Genomic DNA, 26,229 nt, shown 5'->3' on the forward strand with positions numbered 1-26,229 from the left:
AAAAAAACTGTCTGGCAAAGAGTTGGAACTGTCAAAACCGACTCCAAAAAACCTACACTAAAACGTAGAAAAATAATTACTAATTACCTACTTATTTATTAGGACGAATTATTAATATTTACCTATGTAGGTATACCATGATTGATACTTCTGGAGTCGGTGCCAAGATTATGAAACATGTAAAGTTTGCCTGCACCGACTCCAAAAGTATCAATCATGGTATACCTACCTACATAGGTAAATATTAATAATTCGTCCTAATAAATAAGTAGGTAATTAGTAATTATTTTTCTACGTTTTAGTGTAGGTTTTTTGGAGTCGGTTTTATTTTTTTTTATAAAATTTTACTTATTTCTTGCTTTTTAGTTAACTAATTATTACCTTGATGTTACCACTGAAGGTAGGCAGTACACTGAGACCAAAAAAACTTGGTTCATAATCGGCGGAGATATTGCGTATAAAAAAGTTCATCCCCAATTTTCCACCCTTGGGGGTGAAATATTTTCTTCAAATTCGCATGAAACCACCCTTTTGATAATACCTATTCAACAAAAAAATAATCGTTCAAATTGGTTTATAATCGGCGGAGATATTGCGTATAAAAAAGTTCATCCCCAATTTTCCACCCTTGGGGGTTGTTTTTTTTATTATTAAATTTAAATGGGACCACCCTTGAGGTATTACCTATACGCCGAAAAAAGATTTGTTCAAATCGGTTCATAATTGGCGGAGTTATCGCGTAACAAACATAGAAAAAAAAAAAACATACGGGTCGAATTGAGAACCTCCTCCTTTTTTGAAGTCGGTTGAAAACTGTCTGGCTGTTGGGGAAAATACTTATAATTATTGTCCAAATATTATACATAAAAATCAGATTTAATGGTATACTTTTATTTATTATGGAATGAATTGATTTACCTACAGCATCTGCTTTTTTCATTTAGCTTGTATGATTCAATACAAAACCAATTTTCCGTGAACATCAGAATGGCGGGTGTATGATCACAGAAATGAATAAAATAAATATGGTTAATTAATACCTGAGATGTACCTTGGTGTACCTTTAGTTATTTATTTTGTACTTCCCTAAGACGGGAACAATTACGATTACAAAATGAGCCGCCAACCTGATATCAGGTTGGCGGGTGTATGCTGAAATTGGACGAAACAGGTAAGTTATGGTATTCTAATATTTATCATTATTTAGTACCTGAGATGTACCTCACAAATATATTAATACGAACCAAATGCGACGAATAATTAACGAGAAAATCGATACGATAAATTTGATATCCACCATTTTCTTGATGGCCACCATTTTTTATAAGAAGTTAGAAAGTTTATGCCGACACAGATAATACATACTGTAGTATTTTTAAAGGGGAACTATAATATTTTCTGTCACCAAAATTTATATTTGTCATCAAGTTGTATCACCAAATAATTAGATCTATCGCCACGAAATATTTTCGTTCTCAGATAAACAAATGTGTTCCCAGGTATCAATCACCAAATTAATGTTAATATAATATGACATGTGTATGTAATATGTATGTGTAAAATTAAAGATGGATCACCAAATAAATTGTAGTGCATTGATTGAATATAAACATCGTTCTCATAATAATAGTTTTAGTTACTTAAATAATAGCTTTGTCCTCAAAATGGTAGATTTGTCACCAAATAAATCGATTTTCGATCCCAAACAGCGATTCCCTTTAATTTGTTATTTTGTCACGTAAACTATGTGTTTTATTTACTATCCTGCTAGAAATTTCATCTAAATACTGCTTTTACCTGTGGGAATTAAGATCCTTGGGGGAGGCATTATGTCCAGTAAAGTAGCAGGTAGACTTTATTCGTGATGATAACTCCTAATTTTAGTGAAACTTTTTGAAATTTTCTAGCGACAAAAATATACAGGGTGTCCCAAAAACAATGGATAACCCTGTAACCATCGATAGGCCTCGCCATGGTCTCCCTAACGTCCAATTTTGACCCCAGTAAAAATATAACTGTTTTCAAGATTTTTAAGTTTTTGTGCATTTTTAAAAAATTGCCACCTGCGATTACTTTTTCTCATGCAATTTCTACAAATGAGGATACTTTTCAATCTAGTTTTTTCCTTATCACAAGAGATAGTTGGGCTATCAAAAGAAAAGATTAAAGTTCAACAAACTAGTTTAAAAGTATGAAAATTTTAAGAAATTGCCGAGAAGAAGGAAAAATTAATTAATTGTCTTGCACTTTTGATCAGCCATCGTGTAAAAAAAATGTAGGAAGACCAACGTGCCCATTACCTTAAAAACTTCCTTGGTTAATTGAGATTCTAAAAAGGTATCACAAGCCTATGTATTCTGTATTATTTTTATCTTATGGCTACTTGAATAGCAACTAGTATGAAAACTGCAAAAATGAGTTTTTCTCGTAATAGTTAAACTAGGACTGCATAGTGGCATTAAATACAAATGGATAATTTTTAGCGTAGGAATTTTAATAAAGCAACATTGTGTCATCATCATCATTATCATTTCAGCCATAGGACGTCCACTGCTGAACATAGGCCCGTACCCCAATGATTTTCCTAATGACCGCTTGGTAGCGGCCTGCATCCAGCACCTTCCTGCTTACCTTTATGAGATCGTCGGTCCACTTTGTAGGTGGACGTCCTACGATGCGCTTTCCGGTACGTAGCCTCCACTTGAACCCTGTTATTTTTAAGAACCCTGTTTGACCCTATTATTATCTCCATGATTTTAGGTGTTTTTTCGTGGAACTGATTTTATATTGTTTGGTGACTTGATTTTGGTGACAAATCTATTATTTTGGGGACAAACTGTGGGTCTAGACAAAGTGCAAATTATAATCGCAAACCAGTCAAAAAGTGGTCGAAAAGCCCCTTTTTTGTATGGAGTTTTGACGGATTCGATTTTCGAATTCGATCAAAAAGTGCGTTTTGTCTAAGGGGGCTGTATTATTAAGGAAACAGAAAACGACTTTAATTGGTGACAGCTTAAATCATACCCTTTTAAAGTCTGTTTTTATGACACGCACACTTGTGAATTTGCCAATACCATTAATTTGCACGTTGGACAACCTTATTTATTTTATGATATTTACACGTTAATTCCTCTATGCATAAATACAGGAGGGCGCTGCTATCAATACTTTTTGATTTTAGCAAATTAATGGTATTGGCAAATTCACATTAGTGTGCGTGTCATAAAAAACAGACTTTAAAAATACTACGGTATGTATTATCTGTGTCGGTATCAACTTCCTAACTTCTTATAAAAAATGGTGGCCATCAAGAAAATGGTGGATATCAAATTTTTCGTATCGATTTTCTCGTTAATTATTTGTCGCATTTGGTTCGTATTAATATATTTGTGAGGTACATCTCAGGTACTAAATAATGATAAATATTAGCATACCATAACTTACCTGTTTCGTCCAATTTCAGCATACACCCGCCAACCTGATATCAGGTTGGCGGCTCATTTTGTAATCGTAATTGTTCCCGTCTTAGGGAAGTACAAAATAAATAACTAAAGGTACACCAAGGTACACCTTAGGTATTAATTAATCATATTTATTTTATTCATTTCTGTAATCATACACCCGCCATTCTGACGTTCACAATTTTCCAGCACATGCTCAACTTACACAGAACGTTCAATGAGAGCGCAGAAGAAGCTAACATCGTGGTGATTCCAGCTTGCGGGTTTGCAGTCATTCCTGCCCTGACGGGCTTGATGTATTTGGAACAACATTTTAAAGGTAAATAACTATTAAACAAACGTGTAAAGTATCTATATAATTTGTGCCCGTGATTCTCAACATGTCTCACTCATCTCTACATTATGTAGAGAAGGCTTCTAGATTGTAATACATAGTATGAAAATGATAATTTACATGTACCTAAACTTACCTCTAAAAAAAATAAAAATAAAAATTGTTTATTTCTTTAAATCATTTACAATAAAGTTACCGGGGTCTCCCAGAAAGTAATCGTAAGATACTTGTGTTGGGAGTACCTGGCTCTTCCACCTTAGTTACAAATTAGATTTACGTGATAGATTTGCTAGTAGTAATAACATTGTTAAGTACACAAGGTTACCTCTAATAGATAATATTTTCGTTTACTTATTTAAACAATGCTCCTTTCAAAATTTTAATTACAATGTTAATTAGCATAATGTATAGGTTAATGAACATAACAGAAATGTTGAATGTTTCAATATTTTTGTAACGTCTTTGCTTAGGTTTCAAAATCAAAATCAAAATCAAAATTATCTTTATTTGTTTAGACTAATTAAATTAGTTCTTGCAAATCGTCAAATGCTCTTTTAAGGAGCCTATACATGTCTCATTCTTTTTTTGCCCTACCAGCGCTTCGAGACAAACATTTGGCAAGTGCTGAGAAGAAGCGCCGCAACAAACTCAGTCACCACTGTCTGCCGGTTTAAAAATATAAAAAAATATAAAAAAGTAGGAAGTTACATACATTCAGAAGCAAGTTACTTACCACGCGCTCCCGTTGATAGAAGGTGGCTTTTAAGACGCCCATCTAGCACGAGACCAGTTTTGAATATATATCTTTAGTGCCGTGCTAATTTCTAGGTTAATTTTTGCGTTTTGATACATATATTTTATGTCAGGTATATCTTTCCTTGACCAGTCCCCGAAGGCAGCGCCTGTTCACAGACATGACGTGTGAACCAGCCATCGCTTCACTCGACCATATTATAGGGAATGTAACGACCCGCCTCACACGCCACTACCCCAGAGACATTTTAGTGAGCATGACAAGTCCAAGATACCCATTCAAATAGGTAAAAGGATTATCTTTTGTAAACAATTTGAGCAACTTTCATTATTAAATTAACCATAGAAGCATGATGATTCTTAGTTACTATTTACATATTCTAACTATATGAATTTATGTAATAACAGGATTTTGGCGCATTCGCCATGAATTTATAGAAATGCAGCTAGGTTTTTTTGGTAGAATGGTCCATGAAATTTTGTCCAAATTATTTTCAGGAACATTAAATACAGTGGAATGTTATGCGGAAGTAATCATACCAAAGAGGGTCTATTTCCCTGGCCTAAACAAATGTATACTCCACTATGGTACTTGGGAGTCCCTAGTGCATGAGTTACAAAATTTGAAGGCATACCGAAGACTGAAGGCCGAGACATTTCCACCGAACATCTATGATTCAGATCTACCGGAGATAAAAAGGTGAGTTACATTTTAGTTATCATAATACATTAACATTCGTAAGATACCACCTCCATTGGTTATTATTGTTGCGCAACATTTCTGCATCCCAACTTCCCAACTAATATTATAAATGCGAAAGTAACTCTGTCTGTCTGTCTGTCTGTTACGCTTTCCCGCTTAAACCTCGCAACCGATTTTGATGAAATTTGGCATAGAGATAGTTTGAGTCCCGGGAAAGAACATAGGATAGTTTTTATCCCGGTTTTTGAAACAGGGACGCGCGCGATAAAGTTTTTCTGTGACAGACAAAATTCCACGCGGGCGAAGCCGCGGGCGGAAAGCTAGTAAGGTAAACGGCTACTAGTTCGTGATAGTACGTAAGTTCGTAAGTTTTTTTTCTAGCTCAAATAATAAGCAAATGGAATATTATTTATAAAAATTCTTCATTACTACAAAAACTCTATTATTTAGGCTATCTAAAAAACCAAGTACCAACATTGTGGCGCCAAAAATGAGTGCAATACGAAGCTTCAAACTCTCTGAGAGCCAAAAACATCCGTGCGGCTTGCAAAGGTTGCTCTCACCGTAAGGTTAGCGCTCCAACTTCTTAAGCTTATAAAAAGGCGAAGGAACGTCCATTTAAATAAAACTTGTAATAGTGATTTCATGTGTTCCTTGACAATTGATTCGGCTTAGAAAAAAGTTATATGAAAACGTAGAATTCCTTTAAAATTGCGATTAATTGACTCACGAAATAGCGTACATATTATTTTTCGGGTGTCCCCTGTTTCGTGATACTACCGAATCAAGGATATTATGGATAACATTTTGATGCTTGGTTTTTAAATAATTATTTATGATAATTGAAATGTAAGTTATGAAACAAATAATGCATTTATTTAAGTTTCTCATGACCTAAATTCGGTATATGTTTCGTTCACTAGAATTTATATGACACGAGTCTGAAGTTCACATAAATGACCAATTTTAAGATAAATTAGCATAAGTAGTACCCAGCATAATTTTGGTTTTATTTCGATTTATTTTATTTATCTTTGTTTATTTGTATTGTATATGGGATAGATAATAGTTAATTGACACATTTTGACAATAATCCGTGAATTTTACTTGGGAAATTTGGAATAATCGGTATCACGAAACAAGGAACCGTATTATTGTTATTTTAATACTTACCTACCTAAGAAATTAATTAGAAAGAAAGAAAGAAAGAAAGAAAGACACATTTATTACAACGGACATCACACAAATACAGGCAACTACATAGACATGACAGTGGCACACAATAATGGAAGAAGAAAAAAACAAAAACAAGAGTAAACTGAGCAGTGCCACCCATCCACCAACAAGATGCCCACTGCAACGGGACCCCACTCAGCATATGCCGTGGCCCACGGTGACGAAGGCCACGGCGCTGGTTTTCAGTGTGCCCCATGCCGAGTGAGGGTCACGGACTATTGGTAAAATAAATAAAATACTAAGCTGCATAAAATTGTCTAGATAAACATACATAAATAGTAATATTAGTGCACAGATAAATACAAAAGGCGGTAATTCGATAAGGATGATAAGACTACGTTTATTAAGAATACTAATGAAAAGAATACTAATAAAAAGATAAAACTGTTTGTATAGGTGTGTGTGTAGTAATGGTAAAGTAATATTGTGTTAATGTGTAATATTCGTAAAGAGTGTCTCGACGCCCGCAAAACCGGTTTGTGCAATCGAGTGATTGATTGCGCGCGATTAGACAATTTAGTTCATCCCATATTGTTCAGAGCGTTACACGCGTACCCACAAACAAAAAATAAAATAAAAAATAAATAAATTCCAGCAGTATTGGTCGTCTAAACATATAATTCAATTTCAATTAGTGTCAAATATATGGTTATGATGTCATTAGAATTAAAATAATAATCATGAAACAAGTATTAATTACTTACTTTTATTATGAGTCATTGGCGTATCTGGGGTTTTTTCCAGGGGGGGGGGGGCTACCCTCACTTGAAACAGCTCCACTAGGGACTAACCCCCCCCCCCCCCCCCCCCTTCTCCCCATAATCATACCCCTGGCATCTAATGGCTTGTGTAAATATTTTAACATACTTATCGTTACAAATAACAAATCAAAATTTTAGGGGTACGAAGGGGGGGGGGGGATAAGTCCCCCCACATTTCTAATGGTTAAATAAATATTTTCACATATCGCTATTTATAGCGATATGTGAAGATATTTGTTATTTATAACAAATCAAAATTTTATGGGTAAGAAGGGGGAGGGGGGGGGTTAAGTTTCCCCCCCCCCTACATTTCTAATGGTTATATAAATATTTTTACATATTGTTAGAATTAACAAATCAAAATATTATACGTAGGTACGTACCTAGCTAGACCTAAGTACCTAATATCGTCAATTTCACATAATTATTTTATTCTAAATTTATATTATCGTTTTTAAATTTATTAAACCCTTAATCATTATTAAAATATCCTAACTGGATGCATAAAACCTTATCCCGAAATAGGGGACATGAGTTCACGAACATAGAAGCAGAGCAAAATTTTGTCACGAAACAGGATCCAAACAAGAGGTCCGCAGAACAATTAATATAAAAAAAAGTTCAAACTATATAACTATAAATTATATATTAACTTACTGTCAAAAGACCAAAGTTTAGCATAAAAAAGCTTTCATACTGATATCATGCTTGGTTATTTTTAAATAAAATGTTAAAGTCGTAAGAGCCTTAATATACCGAAGTAGGGGGCACTTACCTGTAAACGGCTACTAGTTCGTGATAGTACGTAAGTTCGTAAGTTTTTTTTCTAGCTCAAATAATAAGCAAATGGAATATTATTTATAAAAATTCTTCATTACTACAAAAACTCTATTATTTAGGCTATCTAAAAAACCAAGTACCAACATTGTGGCGCCAAAAATGAGTGCAATACGAAGCTTCAAACTCTCTGAGAGCCAAAAACATCCGTGCGGCTTGCAAAGGTTGCTCTCACCGTAAGGTTAGCGCTCCAACTTCTTAAGCTTATAAAAAGGCGAAGGAACGTCCATTTAAATAAAACTTGTAATAGTGATTTCATGTGTTCCTTGACAATTGATTCGGCTTAGAAAAAAGTTATATGAAAACGTAGAATTCCTTTAAAATTGCGATTAATTGACTCACGAAATAGCGTACATATTATTTTTCGGGTGTCCCCTGTTTCGTGATACTACCGAATCAAGGATATTATGGATAACATTTTGATGCTTGGTTTTTAAATAATTATTTATGATAATTGAAATGTAAGTTATGAAACAAATAATGCATTTATTTAAGTTTCTCATGACCTAAATTCGGTATATGTTTCGTTCACTAGAATTTATATGACACGAGTCTGAAGTTCACATAAATGACCAATTTTAAGATAAATTAGCATAAGTAGTACCCAGCATAATTTTGGTTTTATTTCGATTTATTTTATTTATCTTTGTTTATTTGTATTGTATATGGGATAGATAATAGTTAATTGACACATTTTGACAATAATCCGTGAATTTTACTTGGGAAATTTGGAATAATCGGTATCACGAAACAAGGAACCGTATTATTGTTATTTTAATACTTACCTACCTAAGAAATTAATTAATTACTTACTTTTATTATGAGTCATTGGCGTATCTGGGGTTTTTTCCAGGGGGGGGGGCTACCCTCACTTGAAACAGCTCCACTAGGGACTAACCCCCCCCCCCTTCTCCCCATAATCATACCCCTGGCATCTAATGGCTTGTGTAAATATTTTAACATACTTATCGTTACAAATAACAAATCAAAATTTTAGGGGTACGAAGGGGGGGGGGATAAGTCCCCCCACATTTCTAATGGTTAAATAAATATTTTCACATATCGCTATTTATAGCGATATGTGAAGATATTTGTTATTTATAACAAATCAAAATTTTATGGGTAAGAAGGGGGGGGGGGGTTAAGTTTCCCCCCCCCCCCCTACATTTCTAATGGTTATATAAATATTTTTACATATTGTTAGAATTAACAAATCAAAATATTATACCGACGGTCCCTACGTACATTTCAGTATCTACCAGTTCCGTGATTTGCCGTTTTTGTTTGCAAAACCTTCAGAGGACCCAACAGTTACGGCTCAGTTCAAAAAACATACAGTTTTTATTCAAATTGAACCTTAAAACGTCAAAAAACAAATCCCGCAACTACAAAATTAGAACGATTTCCGCAGTAAAATTGCATTAGTGGGAGTTACGAAATTTTACGTTGGACCTCACGCTTAACCCCGCGCGCCCAGCCCCGCAACTGCCACTTTCATTTGCGCAGATCGAGTGAATTGATACGTAATTTATGAAGGAAATAGGTATTATTATGGTTTCTAACCTAATTTATTTCACTCAACATTATACCAACGGCAAATTAATCAATTAACTGTAGGAATCTGGTAGTTGCGTTGTTTCACTAGGGAAAATTAAAGTTACTATTATAAGTAGGTGGCACTTACCTATTTTTACGTCGGAAAATTAAAATATCTTCTAGCCGTAACTGCCACTATAAATGTTTTACTTTGGAAAAGTTTGTTTTATGTCTATAAGCAAGTGCCAGTAACGGTGTTTTACGCTGAGAAATTGTATTTTAGCAATATCTGGTGGAGATGAAAGTGAAGACAAAACAATATAAAATATGATATACAACACGACTGAAGTATCTAGGGTCATTTATTAGACTTAACGCAACCAAGTTCTTCTCCTATGCTACTTTTACTCTACTAGAAGTAGAGTTTGTAAAAATATCGTAAAATTTATTTTATTTATTTATCAAGCATATTATGGCATTCAGAAATAAATATAAGCAGGTAACACTTACAAACAAAACTTTCAATTAACTGTAGTTAGAAGCTACTATTACATGATAATGCTTACATGATATTGCATACATACCCGTCAGAAGGATGAGGTATTCCCACTAAAAATACCCTGATGTCCCCGTCACTCGCTATAAGTGCTAACTTTGAGATTCCGGACAAAGAACTCCCGCCTACACGGCGACAGTTGGGACCAGAGCAGCTAGAAGTATACAGCTTTCCCGTACACACACTCACCGTCAGCAGACGGTGGTGGTGGCCTATGCAATGCCTCCCGTGCTGCCTCACGACCCCGTTACGCTGGCCATTACTAAGGAAGGAAGATAGGAGGCAATCATACTGTCACCTTCCCTGGAGCGAATTCAAATGCACCCGCACTTAGTTCGTAGTCGCGCTATCGTACCGCAGCTTCTTTCGGCACCTTGTCTTCTCAGATAGACGTGATTCATTACCACCCAGGTTTTGTTATCGTCCACATAGCTTTGACTATGCTATCCCGCAAGAATATGGTGTGCCTTATGCTCCTAGCCACCACAATACAGTTAGAGCTCGAAGGATCCGTGCCCCGTCATGGAGCGATCGTTCGAGCAACCTTAAACTTCTGCACGAGTGCGAATAAGGTTCAGTGACCCAACTTAGCTATGGCGAGGTAGTTTATCAACTACTAGACTACAGCACAGTCTAGCGAGTCTCACGTCAAACGGCCTCTCTGTCCTCCTCAGGCGGAGCTTTCACCTCGTTCTTCACGCTTCGTTAAAGCCAACGATGTAGCCCTGTAGACTTTCTGGGCCTGTTAAGGTCTTAGAAGATGGGCAGCGTTACCCTTGCCTACGAGGGTGATGCCTTAGATGGGAGTCCTGTACAGAATTATGCTTTTGAGGGTGCCAGTATAGAGCTCCCGGCCTTTCTTATAGCCTTCCGACATAGAGTTTTCGGACCTCTAAATTAGGGAAGGAGCCACGAAAAAGCAAGCTGTCTTCCATACGCACGGCGACGAATTGGTAAAAGTGCGAGCTGCCACTGGTTATATAATATAATTAAGGTCACCGTATTTGCACTCACTACTTGGTGCCACTGGTGATTAACAGGACCTTACTCTTAGATATTTGATCTGGCCCTTAGCTTTGACAGTGATGTGGGCGTCAGGTGAAGGTGTCAGGGATGCTTTTAAATATAATATGTGGTCCCTGGCCTGGGGCAACCATAATGACATCTGTGGCGCCCAGGCAAGCCGCCTCGCTGTTGGAAGGGAGGCTCTGAAAGTTATGAGGATATTCTTGTAATGATGAAACTATCTGCATGGCAGATGATACCTTGAAATGTCCATGCCCTTGAAAGGGTTCCATTTAGTACCCAGTCGTATCCAATGTTCCACAAGATCGAACTCAAAAAAGACCCATGTGGATCTTCGGACTCGATGCCATGCTGTCAAACCTAGCCGGCACTATTGACAAAGAGAATTAAGCGGTTCTACAGGTACTCTTCAGTCAAAAGACCCCTTAGATAAGGAGGAATCTTAAGGTATTGAAGTGCCTCCAATATGCAACTATCTGGGAAACGAGGCGGGATGCTGTTATGTCTCGTCGAGCAGGACTATGGGCCTAGAGTGAGAGTTACGTTTAGTAGTAGCTGAACTTTGTTCCCGTGTACAATTACTTATGTGGCAGTTAATAATTTAAACAAACATATTACTCCAACGTAAAAGTCAGCAAGTACCGCTTACGTCATTTGCAATTAGAAACTTTCCGTTGTATAAGTGAGTAAATGACAAATAATACACTTATTGTGATTATTTTTTGATAATTCTTCATGTTTTATAAAATATACCTCATATAAAACTATTATACCAAATTTCATCAATGTACGATAAATAGAACGCGAGCTACACATGTTTAAACCTTCAAACCGCTCTCCTGTAAAATTGGCCGTTTTCAGATACGTTAATATACGTAGGGACCGTCGATACGTAGGTACGTACCACGGGAACCCGATGCCTATAAATCTTGAATCATTCCCAATCAATCTCACTAGATGGCGACATAAGTATCGAATTTCTAAAGACGTTTGTAAAAAGTCACTAATGCTCAGTAAACTATAATGAAAAAATGTTTTACACATTAATTTGTTCATTTAAACACAGTGAATGATTCAAATAAACAATATTTCTTCATATAATAAAATTTTATCTTTAGTAAAAACTGAAGTCTTAAACAATCGTTTTTGCAGCGCTGTAGAAGTAGCATTTAGTTACAAATGATGTAATAGATGGCGCTCATCGCTGCTGTTTTATTTCGTCACTTATAAAAATACTAAAATAGGTTTGGTTTTGCAACAAATTATTATTTTTATTAATTGTCATATTTCTTGTAAAATGCAAAAAAAAAACATCTACATTCAAATAAAAATGAAAGAAACACAAATTAGCATTACAAAAGTTCGGCTATAATTTGTCTAACATTGTGGCGCCTAAAATCGACAATATTGATTTTTTTTTAAGATTATTAGCAATTTGTATTCCAAATATTACTAATAGTCCCATTAGCCCCTCGTGTTAAACTAAATGAGCTTATGTTACAAGTGGGCTCACCACAATAGTCGAGCGGCGGTGGGATTCGAACCCGCGTTCCCCGGATCTCGAGTCGGCCACTCCGACTCCTTCACCGTTCGGCTATCGTGGCTATAAAAGGTTCGATTGTTTTCCTTCCAATTATGATAACCTACCCAGTGTCACTCACAATAATAATTAAGACGAATCTTAATCTAAAGACCTACATACACTGGAAAAACATAACCCTTTTTCTGGTGTAGTCGGTTATAAACTGTATTGCCCATAATAATGTTTAAGGTCCACCTTTTGTTCATAATGTTAAGAGCATTATCCGCCAGTCAACGTTTCAGCCACGCAGAGAGCTGTTAGTAGGTAGGTGCGGTGCAGAGGTGCAGTTAATGTTTTTTTTACTCATTTAATTTATTTTAAGATATGTTAAAAATCTTTACCTAGTACCTATTAAAGTGAACCCATTGTTAATCCCCTGTTTAATTCTATTGTTAATTATTAAATTCGGCCAAAACATAAACAAAGTGAGAGCTTTGCTGTCTCACTCGCACGCTCCATACCTACTAGCTGGCCACGCCGAGACGCGACCGCGCGGCCCATTGGATTGGCGTCATTGAAAGTAGAAGCAGGGTGCGCGAGCGGCAGGCAGCGAATGTTACGGTAGACAGTAGGTAATTATCCTTAAGCAAGTTCTCTCCCAAATACATGTCAGTCTGCATCAAGTTGTATTTCACTTATTTAAAATCAAAATGCAGATTCATTCGTGTGCGTTACCTCAGAGATATCGTCGCTTGCCTCTCTAAGTGACGTATCTGACATTTTTTTCGAAACTGAGTTATATACACCATCTTAATTAATTTCGCAAGACGAATCGATCTATCTAATCGCCTGAAAATTTTGCAAAATGTCAGTTACGTCAGTTAGAGAGGCAAGCGACGATATGGTGACTCTGATCAAGATGTACTTATGTCATGGAAAAGGTAGAGCCTTAAATCCTGTAAATGTGCCGAGAATCTAGCATTTTTGCCCAATAAGATTTCGGAGTAATTGAAGAAAATAAGAGTCCGTTGCAGTAATGCTTGAAAACGTTACTGCAGCCACATGATTTTTACCCATTAGCCTTAGCCAGATTAATTTTTTTCAATAAGTAGCTTATATTTGTGCCTTTCCATGGTCTAGCAGCGACATTTGTGCCCAACGAACCAAGCCAATCTCTTTAAATATATTTATTATTTATTTAATGAAAGAAACATACAGCTTTTATATTACATACTAGCTTTCCGCCCGCGGCTTCGCCCGCGTGGAATTTTGTCTGTCACAGAAAAACTTTATCGCGCGCGTCCCTGTTTCAAAAACCAGGATAAAAACTATCCTATGTTCTTTCTCGGGACTCAAACTATCTCTATGCCAAATTTCATCAAAATCGGTTGCGAGGTTTAAGCGGGAAAGCGTAACAGACAGACAGACAGAGTTACTTTCGCATTTATAATATTAGTTGGGATTAGTTGGGACTAGCGGCCGCCCGCGACTTCGTACGCGTGGATCCCGTTTTACCCCCTTCATCTATCTTACACGGTTAAGATTTTTTCATACAAATGTTTTTTCCCGCTAACTCCCGTTCCCGTGGGAATTTTGCAATATCCTGTTGTAACTAAGCTTTAAGTTTACTAAGGTACCTGCATGCCAAATTTCAAGCGTCTATCTTACGCGGTTTAGATTTTTTCATACAAATGTTTTTTCCCGCTAACTCCCGTTCCCGTGGGAATTTTGCAATATCCTGTTGTAACTAAGCTTTAAGTTTACTAAGGTACCTGCATGCCAAATTTCAAGCGTCTAACTTAAGCAGTTTAGATTTTTCATACAAAAAGATTTTCCCGCTAATTCCCGGTCCCGTGGGAATTCCTAAGTATCCTATAACCTGCCCAGGAGTATGAAGAATAATTGTACCAAGTTTCGTTAAAATCCGTCGAGTAGTTTTTGTTTCTATAAGGAACATACAGACAGACAGACAGACAGACAGACAGACAGACAAAAATTTTACTGATTGCATTTTTGGCATCAGTATCGATCACTAATCACCCCCTGATAGTTATTTTGAAAATATATTTCATGTACAGAATTGACCTCTCTACAGATTTATTATAAGTATAGATAGGTACAGGAAAACTTTAGTTTATTCCTAAGCCAAAAAAGTTTCCAATGTTAATTTGTCAATAGCGAAGACATATTATAAAAAGCCAAATCGTAAGCCTTACCATGTTTAACGTTAAGGTAGGTACTTACGAAGAAAAGTTTTAGTGTGAAATTAAGGACCAACTTATACTTCAGTTAAGGTTATTGAGCGTCTTCAATAGAAAGGGATAATATTCTATATTTGTCTGATCAATTTTTTTATGAATGTTTACCGATTTCTTTGTCAAACAAAAACCGATTTAAAAAAAACATTTTTTGTTGCAAGAAATCAAAACCACTTTTGACTGCAAAAATCTGTCCATCATTTACATTCATTTCTATAATTTTTAATATTTTTACACATAAAAGCAAATTCAGATTTTTTTTATTGTTATTCTTATTTCTACCTATTAAAGCAATGAAAAAATATTTTTTCTTTCTTTATTTCTTTCTTAAAATAAACTATGCATAACCCGTGCGCAAAAATACTGTAGACAGTTGTAATCGGTTAATTACAAGGCGTAGAAAGTAAAAATTCAGTATGCATTTATTTGAATATAAAAGCACTGCAGATTGATTACCATAAAAAGCAGTTATATTCTTAATATTGCCTTATTTGAGGCTCGAAATAAGTAAGCCATTTTCAGTTGTAAAATGATTTATTTCATCGAAAATTAGGCATAGGTATTCAAAATTTTCTGACATCTGACACAGCAATCACAGAGCGCCCTTTTTATCCGGTTTAAGAGCTAGAAGGTATTTTCGATTTTCACAGTAACCCATCTAATTCATAATGCCATGCGTTATTTTTTTTGGAATAATTACTATGGCACCCATTGGCACCAATCACATGCCACCTATCAACAAAAAATCGCATCTGTCCATCATGTTTTATTCAAGTGTCATCGTCGGAGTCCTTTGTAAACTTTAATAACACTTAATAACATTAAATACGAAGCATAAAATGAGTTAAACTAACACTATTTACCCTCTTCATAATTTTCAATTCATTCTGTGCACACGACATCATGTTAAGTAAGAGTTAAGAGTTGCGGTTTAGATTAATCTATGGATTATTATCTGTGCCCAAATATGACTGTAACTTGTTTTGTGAGCCTTAATTAAGTAAATAAATAAATAAAGTCGTTCGAAGAAATCCCCAAAACGTTACCGCAGCGGCACCCGCAACCTTTCAAAACCACGGGGGGCTCAAACGTCGCTGCTTGACCATGGAAAGGCACAAATACAAGCCACCTATTGAAACACCTTAAATCTGGCCAAGGCTAATAGGCAATAATCATGTCGCTGCTGCAGTAACGTTTTCAAGCATCACCGCAGCGGAATCCCATTTTCACCAATTAAGTACTCCGCAACCTTACCGGGTACAAATGGTAGACTCTCGACACATTTACAGGATACAAAGCACCAACCCCTCCACTTAAGCACATCCCGACCAGCGTCACCATGTCGCTGATGTAACGCACACGATTAATTTATGAATTATTAATCTTATCTACCTACTTATTTAAAAAGACCAGTGTCGCGCGCTAAATGAAAACAAGCTTGGTAGGCAGGTACCCATCCATTGGGGCTACTCCCGATCCCAGTAACGTCAATATACTTAGTAGGTATGCATGCCAGCCATTCACGCAGCACGTGTAAGTGAATCGAAAATGATGCTATAGTCCGGTCGCCGCCGAGCCCGTACGACGGGGACGGGCCGTCCACAGTGAGTGAGCGAGCGCGACAGCAATACAATTACGCGCGAGTGATAAGGATGGGTAGCATGGTGTAATTGGACGAAATTCTACGTGTTCGGCGACGATAAATAGAGAGAGAGAAGGAATAAAACATCAGTAAAATAATAATTAAATAAGTAAATAATATTTTGCCACCTAGGTATATTTTGTGCCAGCACGGTATTATTACTCGTAAATAAATAGGTAGGTGCTATTATTTTCGCGAGTGACGCGCAAACGAATGCAACAAAAAACCTAAACCTAAATCACAGATAATCCTAAATCTTAAACCTGTTTGTGCAAGTCGATTAAAATGTAGGCATATTTTTGAATAAACTACGATACGAGTACGAAAAACTAAAACTAGATTTTGTATTTTCAACCGACTTCAAAAAAGGAGGAGGTTCTCAATTCGACCCGTATGTTTTTTTTTTTTTTTTTTTTCTATGTTTGTTACGCGATAACTCCGCCAATTATGAACCGATTTGAACAAATCTTTTTTCGGCGTATAGGTAATACCTCAAGGGTGGTCCCATTTAAATTTAATAATAGAAAAAACAACCCCCAAGGGTGGAAAATTGGGGATGAACTTTTTTATACGCAATATCTCCGCCGATTATAAATCAATTTGACTGATTATTTTTTTGTTGAATAGGTATTATCAAAAGGGTGGCTTCATGCGAATTTGAAGAAAATATTTCACCCCCAAGGGTGGAAAATTGGGGATGAACTTTTTTATACGCAATATTTTTAATTTTTAGTTTTTTTTTGTGTTCACGCATTTGAAGTCGGTTTTATTTTTTTTAAAAGTTAATTATGTTATTTACGAACAGTTCATTTGATATTTACTTGACTGCTCCAGAAGGAGGGTTATGTTTTTTTTACATAATAATTATTTCTGAATATTTTTATGGAAAAAATAAGTTTTTTATTGATATCTACCTTTATTACTGCATGTTTCGATATTGTGCTGTTTTATATACCTAATAAAATAAAACAAATTAGAGTTTTATGATGATAATTTGTAGCGGGATACGAACCCACGGTGCTGGATATTGAGCGTCGGCTGTGATCATTGTGCTACTTGGACATTATTATACTGTGCCGAAATTTTCAATAGTGTCTCTAATCTGTTTTTTGCTTAGTTACATGTCTTCATAAACAAAGCAGTAAACTTATTGGCTTTAGCGCCATCTTTTGACATAGCACGCCAAATAAATACTCCGCTCAAGTTGCTAGAATAGAAAGCATTAGCGGGTCGCAAACCGCGGGACGGTCAAGTCCGCTGCGGCACACTAGCGCGATCTGTTATCACCACTAGGAAACCAAACGGGCCCGAGCAGTTTCAAGACTTAGGTCGGCCACATTTCGAGTATGGGATGATGCATCTGTACTAGTATTATATTATCTGTACCTAGCTAGACCTAAGTACCTAATATCGTCAATTTCACATAATTATTTTATTCTAAATTTATATTATCGTTTTTAAATTTATTAAACCCTTAATCATTATTAAAATATCCTAACTGGATGCATAAAACCTTATCCCGAAATAGGGGACATGAGTTCACGAACATAGAAGCAGAGCAAAATTTTGTCACGAAACAGGATCCAAACAAGAGGTCCGCAGAACAATTAATATAAAAAAAAGTTCAAACTATATAACTATAAATTATATATTAACTTACTGTCAAAAGACCAAAGTTTAGCATAAAAAAGCTTTCATACTGATATCATGCTTGGTTATTTTTAAATAAAATGTTAAAGTCGTAAGAGCCTTAATATACCGAAGTAGGGGGCACTTACCTTAAATGCCTAATTCTGGTCAAAAAGCCAATTCTGTTTTTAAAGTATTTATGGATTTATTGGGTTTTAAACTATTTTAAACCTTGCTGTGACTCATTGTGTACCCTCGAATATCATAAAAACGCTATTTTTGTATTATTTATAGTTTATTTTAGGAACCCCTAAAATAGCAATTTAAATTTTTTTTAAGGGCAGGTAGAGGCCTCAAGATGACAGATATCTATAGCCTGACCGGGAACATAAAAACCCTGTCATAGAGGCGCATCAATTGCATTTGATAGTGCAACACTGAGTACAGTCGTACCTGTGTTAAATTAATAGGCTAACTTTATGTATCAGGATTCAGGATTACGGGCTAATTTAATATATTCATAAATTAACGAAAACATATTATTATAGGTAACCTGGTTTAAATAAATTAAATGAAACCATCAATCGAGCTAGTAGGATTTATTTTATTATTCATCAATAATCAAATTCAGAACTTGAATATTCAACTGCAATGTCTGCCCATGAACGCTTCAAACTCGGTACTTCTTTCCCAATTCCATAAAATTCAACACTTAGAAAGTGACAAAATACTTTAAAATAGGTAGTTGAAACAAACCACAGCTAATTTTCATAGTGGACTGTACTATACGATAAACATGTCAGTCAATTTGACAACCTTTGTTGGAAACATTATTCAATGAAAATATTGTCCGAACCCTTGGTATTTCTCTTCGACAAATACTTTAACACATAGTGAACCACTTTTCTTTCACGACTATAAAAAGATTTCAGCAATTTCATTCACAAAATCAATTGCGCACATTTAAAATAAAGTTTGTTTACACTTTGACAGCAATAGACTGACATGCAATGTGACATGTCAAGGAAGTTTTTAGTTATTGTTGCCATTAAAAGAAATTAGTACCATTAGATTTCCGCAACATGGCGAGGGTTTTTATGTTCCTGGTCAGGCTATAATTAAATTTAATGCTAATCGTAATCTATATGTCAAAACGCAACTTTTGATACCTCTTGCGTAACCGTAGCTCAAAAAAAATTTTTTCCCATACAACGACGGGACACCCTAGTATACACAGCATTTCTTTTTGCAATGTTAGGGTAATTATACACTAGTAAAAAACAAAATTCAATTGAATAGAGTATAGAGTTTAAGCACCGAACAATATAAAGGATTTAGTAATTTTTCATTTTGTTCGGTGCCTAAGTCGTTCCGAAGTTGGAAAGTAACGATCAAGCCGAAAGTGGAAGCGAGCTTCACCCGGAGTCCTCAACCACGGAGAAACTGGCTATCTTACCTCTAACTGCCGGAACACAACAATGAGGGTTTTCGCGATTGAAGGATCCGCCAGATGGCGATACGTGAACGGATCCAGATGCTGCGTGATTGGTTATTTTTGACATGACATTGACAGATATGTCAAAATCCACCAATCACGTAGCGGTCGGACCCCACGTCCGCGTCCCGCCATCTGGCGGATTTTTCAATCGCGAAAACCCTCATTTGCATACTTCACGCAGAGACGCTGGAAGAAAGAAAGCTAGGAGTAGCTAGATCAGCCAGAACAAAATTCACGTTACGAATGGAATTAAACAGGTTTTAACGCGATACGCGGGTAGGTAACTGACTAGCCTGTTAGCCTGTGACCACGGTCGGTGCAATCCGGTCAAAACGTCATCAGGCAAATACAGGTAGGTAATATTTCAATGTTACCTATTCACTTATCGCGTTAAAACCTGTTTAAATTAATTCAATTATGCAAAGCTAAAGTTTAAAATTAATTATCACGTTACGAATATTTAGTGGACTGTATTAGTATTGGATTCAAGTTAAGTATATCGTGTGCAAAGAAGAAAAAAAGAACCAAGCTTTTTGAGCTAACTGAGTTTCTTTTCTTGCGCTGCTTTTTCTTAGCACTGGCCCATTTATTGTATTGTGGTAGAGTTTATACTAGGACATGTAAAAGTGCTTTTAAACTTACTAGCAAAAATGAAATTAATATTTTATTAATTTTTATAACAAAGTGTATGGAGACCAAAGAATTCAAAAAGAAAAGCAAGGATACTTACTTAACTGGTAATACTGGTAAAGCCTGGTCCGTGAGCACATAGAATCCCGTCAAATGACCCCAAGCTACCCATCCTTATCGCTCGCGCATAATTACATTGCTGTCGCGACTGTGCGACGCGCGCCCGCAGTGAGTGTGCGATCGCAACAGCAACATAATTACGTGCGAGCGACAAGGATGGGCAGCTTGGGGTCATTGGACGGGATTCTACGTGCTCACGGACCAGGCTTTAGTAACAAATCCTGATAGCCAATGTATACAATGTATAATGGTACTAAAAACAAATCATGTACTTACTGAGCATCCACAATAAAGTCAGCCACGGTCCCCGTAAATCCTGGAGCCGCGAAGTCCGGTACCTCCGCCCCCGCTTCCCCAGCGCCGCCAATAAACAAGCCGCGAGCGCGCGCGGGGTAGGCGTTGCCGGTCAGGGTGCCGCCCGCCACCTTCTCTTCGTCTACCCACAGCTCTAGCTGAAAACAAGCCATTGTATAATCATATAAAAATACCTGTTTGTACTAATAATATAAAGAGCTGAATAAAGAAAAATAAAATAAAAATACCAGTTCTTGGGTTCTAATAATGGCACAGAATAATAATAAGTACTACGTACAGAAGTTTTACTTCGCGAAGGTATTTAAAAAAATGTATGCTCAATATCAATAACAATATGGTGTAATTTAGCCTGACTCAAGTGTCAAGCACCATTTTGTTGACAAACGTCAGTGATCGGCATGCGCCGAAGCTATAGGGCTGACTTCGGTAAAATGATGTGTCGTGAGGTGCCAAACTGCGGAAAATGGCGGAGGAAATACATGATTTAGCATGAATAATATTAACTACTTATTTACCTCTCAGTGTCTTGAGGCAACTTAAAAAAGTACATTCTGTGTTTTTATTATTATTTAGGTAGTTAAATACTGCACAGTATTTAGTACACCATTTTCTTTATTTTCTTCCATCATACACAAGAATACGCGTGCGTGAGTCAATGTTCGCTCGTATGTGAGGCCTTGTCGAATAGTATCCTGTAGGTGGGCCATCGTGCGTGTTTTGTTTTCGATGTAAACTCGCGGAGATGAACAGGCCTGATAATGGCTAAAGGCAGAAGGTATTGCGACAGTGTCTTTGTATATACGAAATGGGTGCTCTGCGGAGACGATATAAATTTGCATGTCTATTTTATTCGACTAAACATGTTGTGTACTCGCTTATGAATTTTGTAATAACTATTTTCTACCATGTTTTATGCAAATAAAGATATTTATTATTATTAATATTTGTTCGTATATTTTATCTCAGCTTTAGTGCTGGTAAGATTAAAACCAGATACTATGTTTGAACCAAATAAACAATTGTTCTTTCTTCTACTTTCTTTCTAAGAATCGCATTATAGACTGTAAACCCTTGACAAAGAGACTGATGATAGTAACTGAGTTTCTTGCAGCTCTCAGCACTGGCCCATTTATTGTCCTGGTTTAATACTGGGACGTGTAAAAGTGCTTTTTAAACTCTCTTTTCTTAACGAGTCTGCGATGCCCATACACTAAAGGTCCATACAATACACGTATTTTTTTTTCATCAAAATAAACGACCATTTTAAATTTATCTTCAAACTATTATCTGTAATCACCTGTTTGTGAGCTCGGATGAGTCGTACAGAGTACAGGCGTCCATCGTCGAACCTCGTTCCGTTTGTGCGCAGCTTCAGTTCCGCCTTCCCAGCAGCTGCGATGACTTCTAAATCGCCTGAAATATTAAATATTACAAATATCAGCAATGTGTTGCAGTTAGTACCTATAGTTTTATCTACCAACATACACAGTTCTAATAAATTAACAATGACCTATCGAAACGAGATTCTCCATCAATCCATCATCCGATGGATGGATTTTTGAATCAAATTTATTTTAAAAAGTTGTGCAGTAGAATTCAGTAGATTTTGTTCATAAGATCTTGTGGCTTGAGGGTTTCGAAGACGTCCTATCTTCTATGACTTACCATCAACAAGCCGCAGTACTAAGTAATGCTTGTCATCGGCGTCTGGTTTTCCTTCCTGCCCCTCTATAGCAGATGGTCGATACAACAGCAAGCCGTCGGGTGCGCGAGCGCGGAAGGACAGTCCCAAGCGCGCCAGCTGGATATAGCCGCCGCCTTCAAATGACTTACCATCAACCAGTCTCAACACAAGGTAATGCTTGTCATCAGCATCTGGCTTCCCTTCCTGCCCCTCTATAGCAGATGGTCGATACAACAGCAAGCCGTCGGATGCGCGCGCGCGGAAGGACAACCCAAGCGTGCAAGCTGGATGTAGCCACCGCTTTCCAGTATGACTTACCATCAACAAGCCGTAGCATCAGGTAATGCTTGTCATCAGCATCTGGCTTCCCTTCCTGCCCCTCTATAGCAGATGGTCGATACAACAGTAAGCCGTCTGCTGCACGCGCGTGGAAGGACAGCCCGAGCGCGCCAGCTGGATAAAGCTGCCGCCTTCAAATGACTTACCATCAACCAGCCTCAGTACCAGGTAATGCTTGTTATCAGCATCTGGCTTCCCTTCTTTCCCCTCTATAGAAGATGGTCGATACAACAGCAAGCCGTCGGGAGCGCGCGCGCGGAAGGACAGTCCTAAGCGCGCCAGCTGGATATAGCCGTTGCTTTGAAATTACTTACCATCAACTAGCCGCAGCACCAGGTAATGCTTGTCATCAGCATCTGGCTTCCCTTCCTGCCCCTCTATAGCAGATGGTCGATACAACAGCAAGCCATCAGGTGCGCGTGCACAGAAGGACAACCCGAGCGTGCAAGCTGGATGTAGCCACCGCTTTCCAGGATGACTTACCATCAACAAGTCGCAGCACCAGGTAATGCTTGTCATCAGCGTCTGGCTTCCCTTCCTGCCCCTCTACAGCAGATGGTCGATACAACAGCAAGCCGTCGGGTGCGCGCGCGCGAAAGGACAGTCCCAAGCGCGCCAGCTGGATATAGCCGCCGCCTTCAAATGACTTACCATCAACCTTACTCATCAGCGTCTGGTTTCCCTTCCGTCCAGGATAACTTACCATCAACCATCCTCAGCACTAGGTAATGCTTATCATCAGTGTCTGGTTTCCCTTCTTGCCCCTCTATAGCAGATGGTCGATACAACAGTAAGCCGTCGGGTGCGCGAGCGCGGAAGGACAGTCCCAAGCGCGCCAGCTGGATATAGCCGCCGCCTTCAAAGGACTTACCATCAACCAGTCTTAACACAAGGTAATGCTTGTCATCAGCGTCTGGCTTCCCTTCTAGCCCCTCTATAGCAGATGGTCGATACAACAGTAAGCCGTTGGGTGCGCGCGCGCGGAAGGACAGTCCCAAGGCGGCGCGGCGGCGTAGCGCGGGCGCAGCTAGCTCGATGTAGCCGCTGCCTTCCAGGATGGCTGAGCGGAGCACCTGAAAACGGTATTGTTGATGTATAATCTCCCACTTTCAAAATTCAGTTAGAAAATATAAACAATGTAGTGAGCCAGTACTCCAAAATTCCACAGTGCCAGCTTTGAATGAAATGTACATTGTCAGCAGTTCTACATTGAGATGGTTTTGGAATTCCTATCAACCATATGATACCACCATGAGGCCACCTCGTACAAGCTTTATTTAGTACAGTTAGCCCGTTCATAACGATGATAGGAACAGTACATATTATGCACAACACTAGTGACATCTGACGAGACAATGTAGCACCAAGTTCCGCCAACTCACCCTATTCTCGCAAGTCGGCTCCACTCCATATCTTGTCGGCGTGTCAAGTATGTTGTACCCCTCGCGGTCCACAGTAAGCGCTCCTAAGCACCCCAGTAGAGGCGGCGCGGTCCCAGTAGCGCGCGTTGCTGAGGTCGAGTAGACTAGTGACATCTGAAGCGACAATGTAGCACTAAACAACTGCCAACTCACCCTATTCTCATACGTCGGCTCTACCCCATATCTCGTGGGCGTGTCAAGTATGTTATATCCCTCGCGGTCCACAGTCAGCGCTCCTAGACACCCCAGTAGCGGCGGCGCGGTTCCGGCGTGGTCGGCGGCGCCGGGGGGCAGGCCGCCGACCCAGTAGCGCGCGTTGCTGAGGTCAGGCAGACTAGTGACATCTTTTGGGACAATATTGTACCAAAGAAGCAAGCCAACTCACCCTATTTTCGCACGTCGGCTCCACTCCATACCGCGTGGGCGTGTCAAGTATGTTATAACCCTCGCGGTCCACAGTCAGCGCTCCTAGACAGCCCAGTAATGGCGGCGCGGTTCCGGCGTGGTCGGCGGCGCCGGGAGGCAGGCCGCCGACCCAGTAGCGCGCTTTACTGAGGTCAGGCAGACTAGTGACATCTGACGGACAATGTAGCACCAAAGAAGCAACTGCCAACTCACCCTATTCTCGCACGTTGGCTCCACACCATATCTTGTCGGCGTGTCGAGTATATTGTACCCCTCGCGGTCCACAGTGAGCGCTCCTAGACACCCAAGCAACGGCGGCACGGTTCCGGCGTGGTCGGCGGCGCCGGGGGGCAGGCCGCCGACCCAGTAGCGCGCGTTACTGAGGTCAGGCAGACTAGTGACATCTGACGGGGTAATGAGTACCAAAGAAGCAAGCCAACTCACCCTATTCTCGCATGTCGGCTCCACTCCGTACCGCGTCGGCGTGTCAAGTATATTATATCCCTCGCGGTCCACAGTGAGCGCTCCTAAGCACCCAAGCAACGGCGGCGCGGTTCCGGCGTGGTCGGCGGCGCCGGGGGGCAGGCCGCCGACCCAGTAGCGCGCGATGCAAAGCTCGAGTAGACTATTAGTGACATCTGACGGGACAATGTAGCACCGAAGAAAATACTGCCAACTCACCCTATTCTCACACGTCGGCTCCACTCCATACCGCGTCGGCGTGTCAAGTATGTTATATCCCTCGCGATCCACAGTCAGCGCTCCTAGACAGCCCAGTAGCGGCGGCGCGGTTCCGGCGTGGTCGGCGGCGCCGGGGGGCAGGCCGCCGACCCAGTAGCGCGCGATGCAAAGCTCGAGTAGACTATTAGTGACATCTGACGGGACAATGTAGCACCGAAGAAAATACTGCCAACTCACCCTATTCTCACACGTCGGCTCCACTCCATACCGCGTCGGCGTGTCAAGTATGTTATATCCCTCGCGGTCCACAGTGAGCGCTCCTAGACACCCCAGTAGCGGCGGCGCAGTTCCGGCGTGGTCGGCGGCGCCGGGGGGCAGGCCGCCGACCCAGAAGCGTAGCACCAAAGAAACAACTGCCAACTCACTCTATTCTCGCACGTTGGCTCCACTCCGTACCGCGTCGGCGTGTCAAGTATGTTATATCCCTCGCGGTCCACAGTCAGCGCTCCTAAGCACCCTAGTAGCGGCGGCGCGGTTCCGGCGTGGTCGGCGGCGCCGAGGGGCAGGCCGCCGACCCAGTAGCGCGCGGCGCTAAGGTCAAGCAGACTAGTGACATCTGTTGGGACAATGTAGCACCGAAGAAATAACTGCCAACTCACCCTATTCTCACACGTCGGCTCCACTCCATATCGCGTCGGCGTGTCAAGTATGTTATATCCCTCGCGGTCCACAGTTAGCGCGCCAAGACACCCCAGTAGCGGCGGCGCAGTTCCGGCGTGGTCGGCGGCGCCGGGGGGCAGGCCGCCGACCCAGTAGCGGGCGGCGCTGAGGTCGGGCAGACTAGTGACATCTTTTGGGACAATATTGCACCAAAGAAACAAC

The 26,229-nt window shown here is 39.2% G+C and overlaps 1 long non-coding RNA gene across 1 annotated transcript in view; it reads right to left on the reverse strand.

Annotated features, from left to right (window-relative positions):
- LOC135088110 (uncharacterized) overlaps positions 1–14,192 on the reverse strand; it is a 42,682-nt gene extending 28,490 nt beyond the window's left edge. Inside the window, exon 1 of the long non-coding RNA XR_010260959.1 lies at positions 13,956–14,192. This is a non-coding gene — a long non-coding RNA (uncharacterized LOC135088110). The remainder of the gene's footprint in view (positions 1–13,955) is intronic.
- Between the last annotated feature and the right edge of the window lie 12,037 nt (positions 14,193–26,229).

This window comes from Ostrinia nubilalis, chromosome 3 (genome assembly GCF_963855985.1).
Source record: "Ostrinia nubilalis chromosome 3, ilOstNubi1.1, whole genome shotgun sequence".
Classification (NCBI taxonomy): Eukaryota; Metazoa; Arthropoda; class Insecta; order Lepidoptera; family Crambidae; genus Ostrinia; species Ostrinia nubilalis.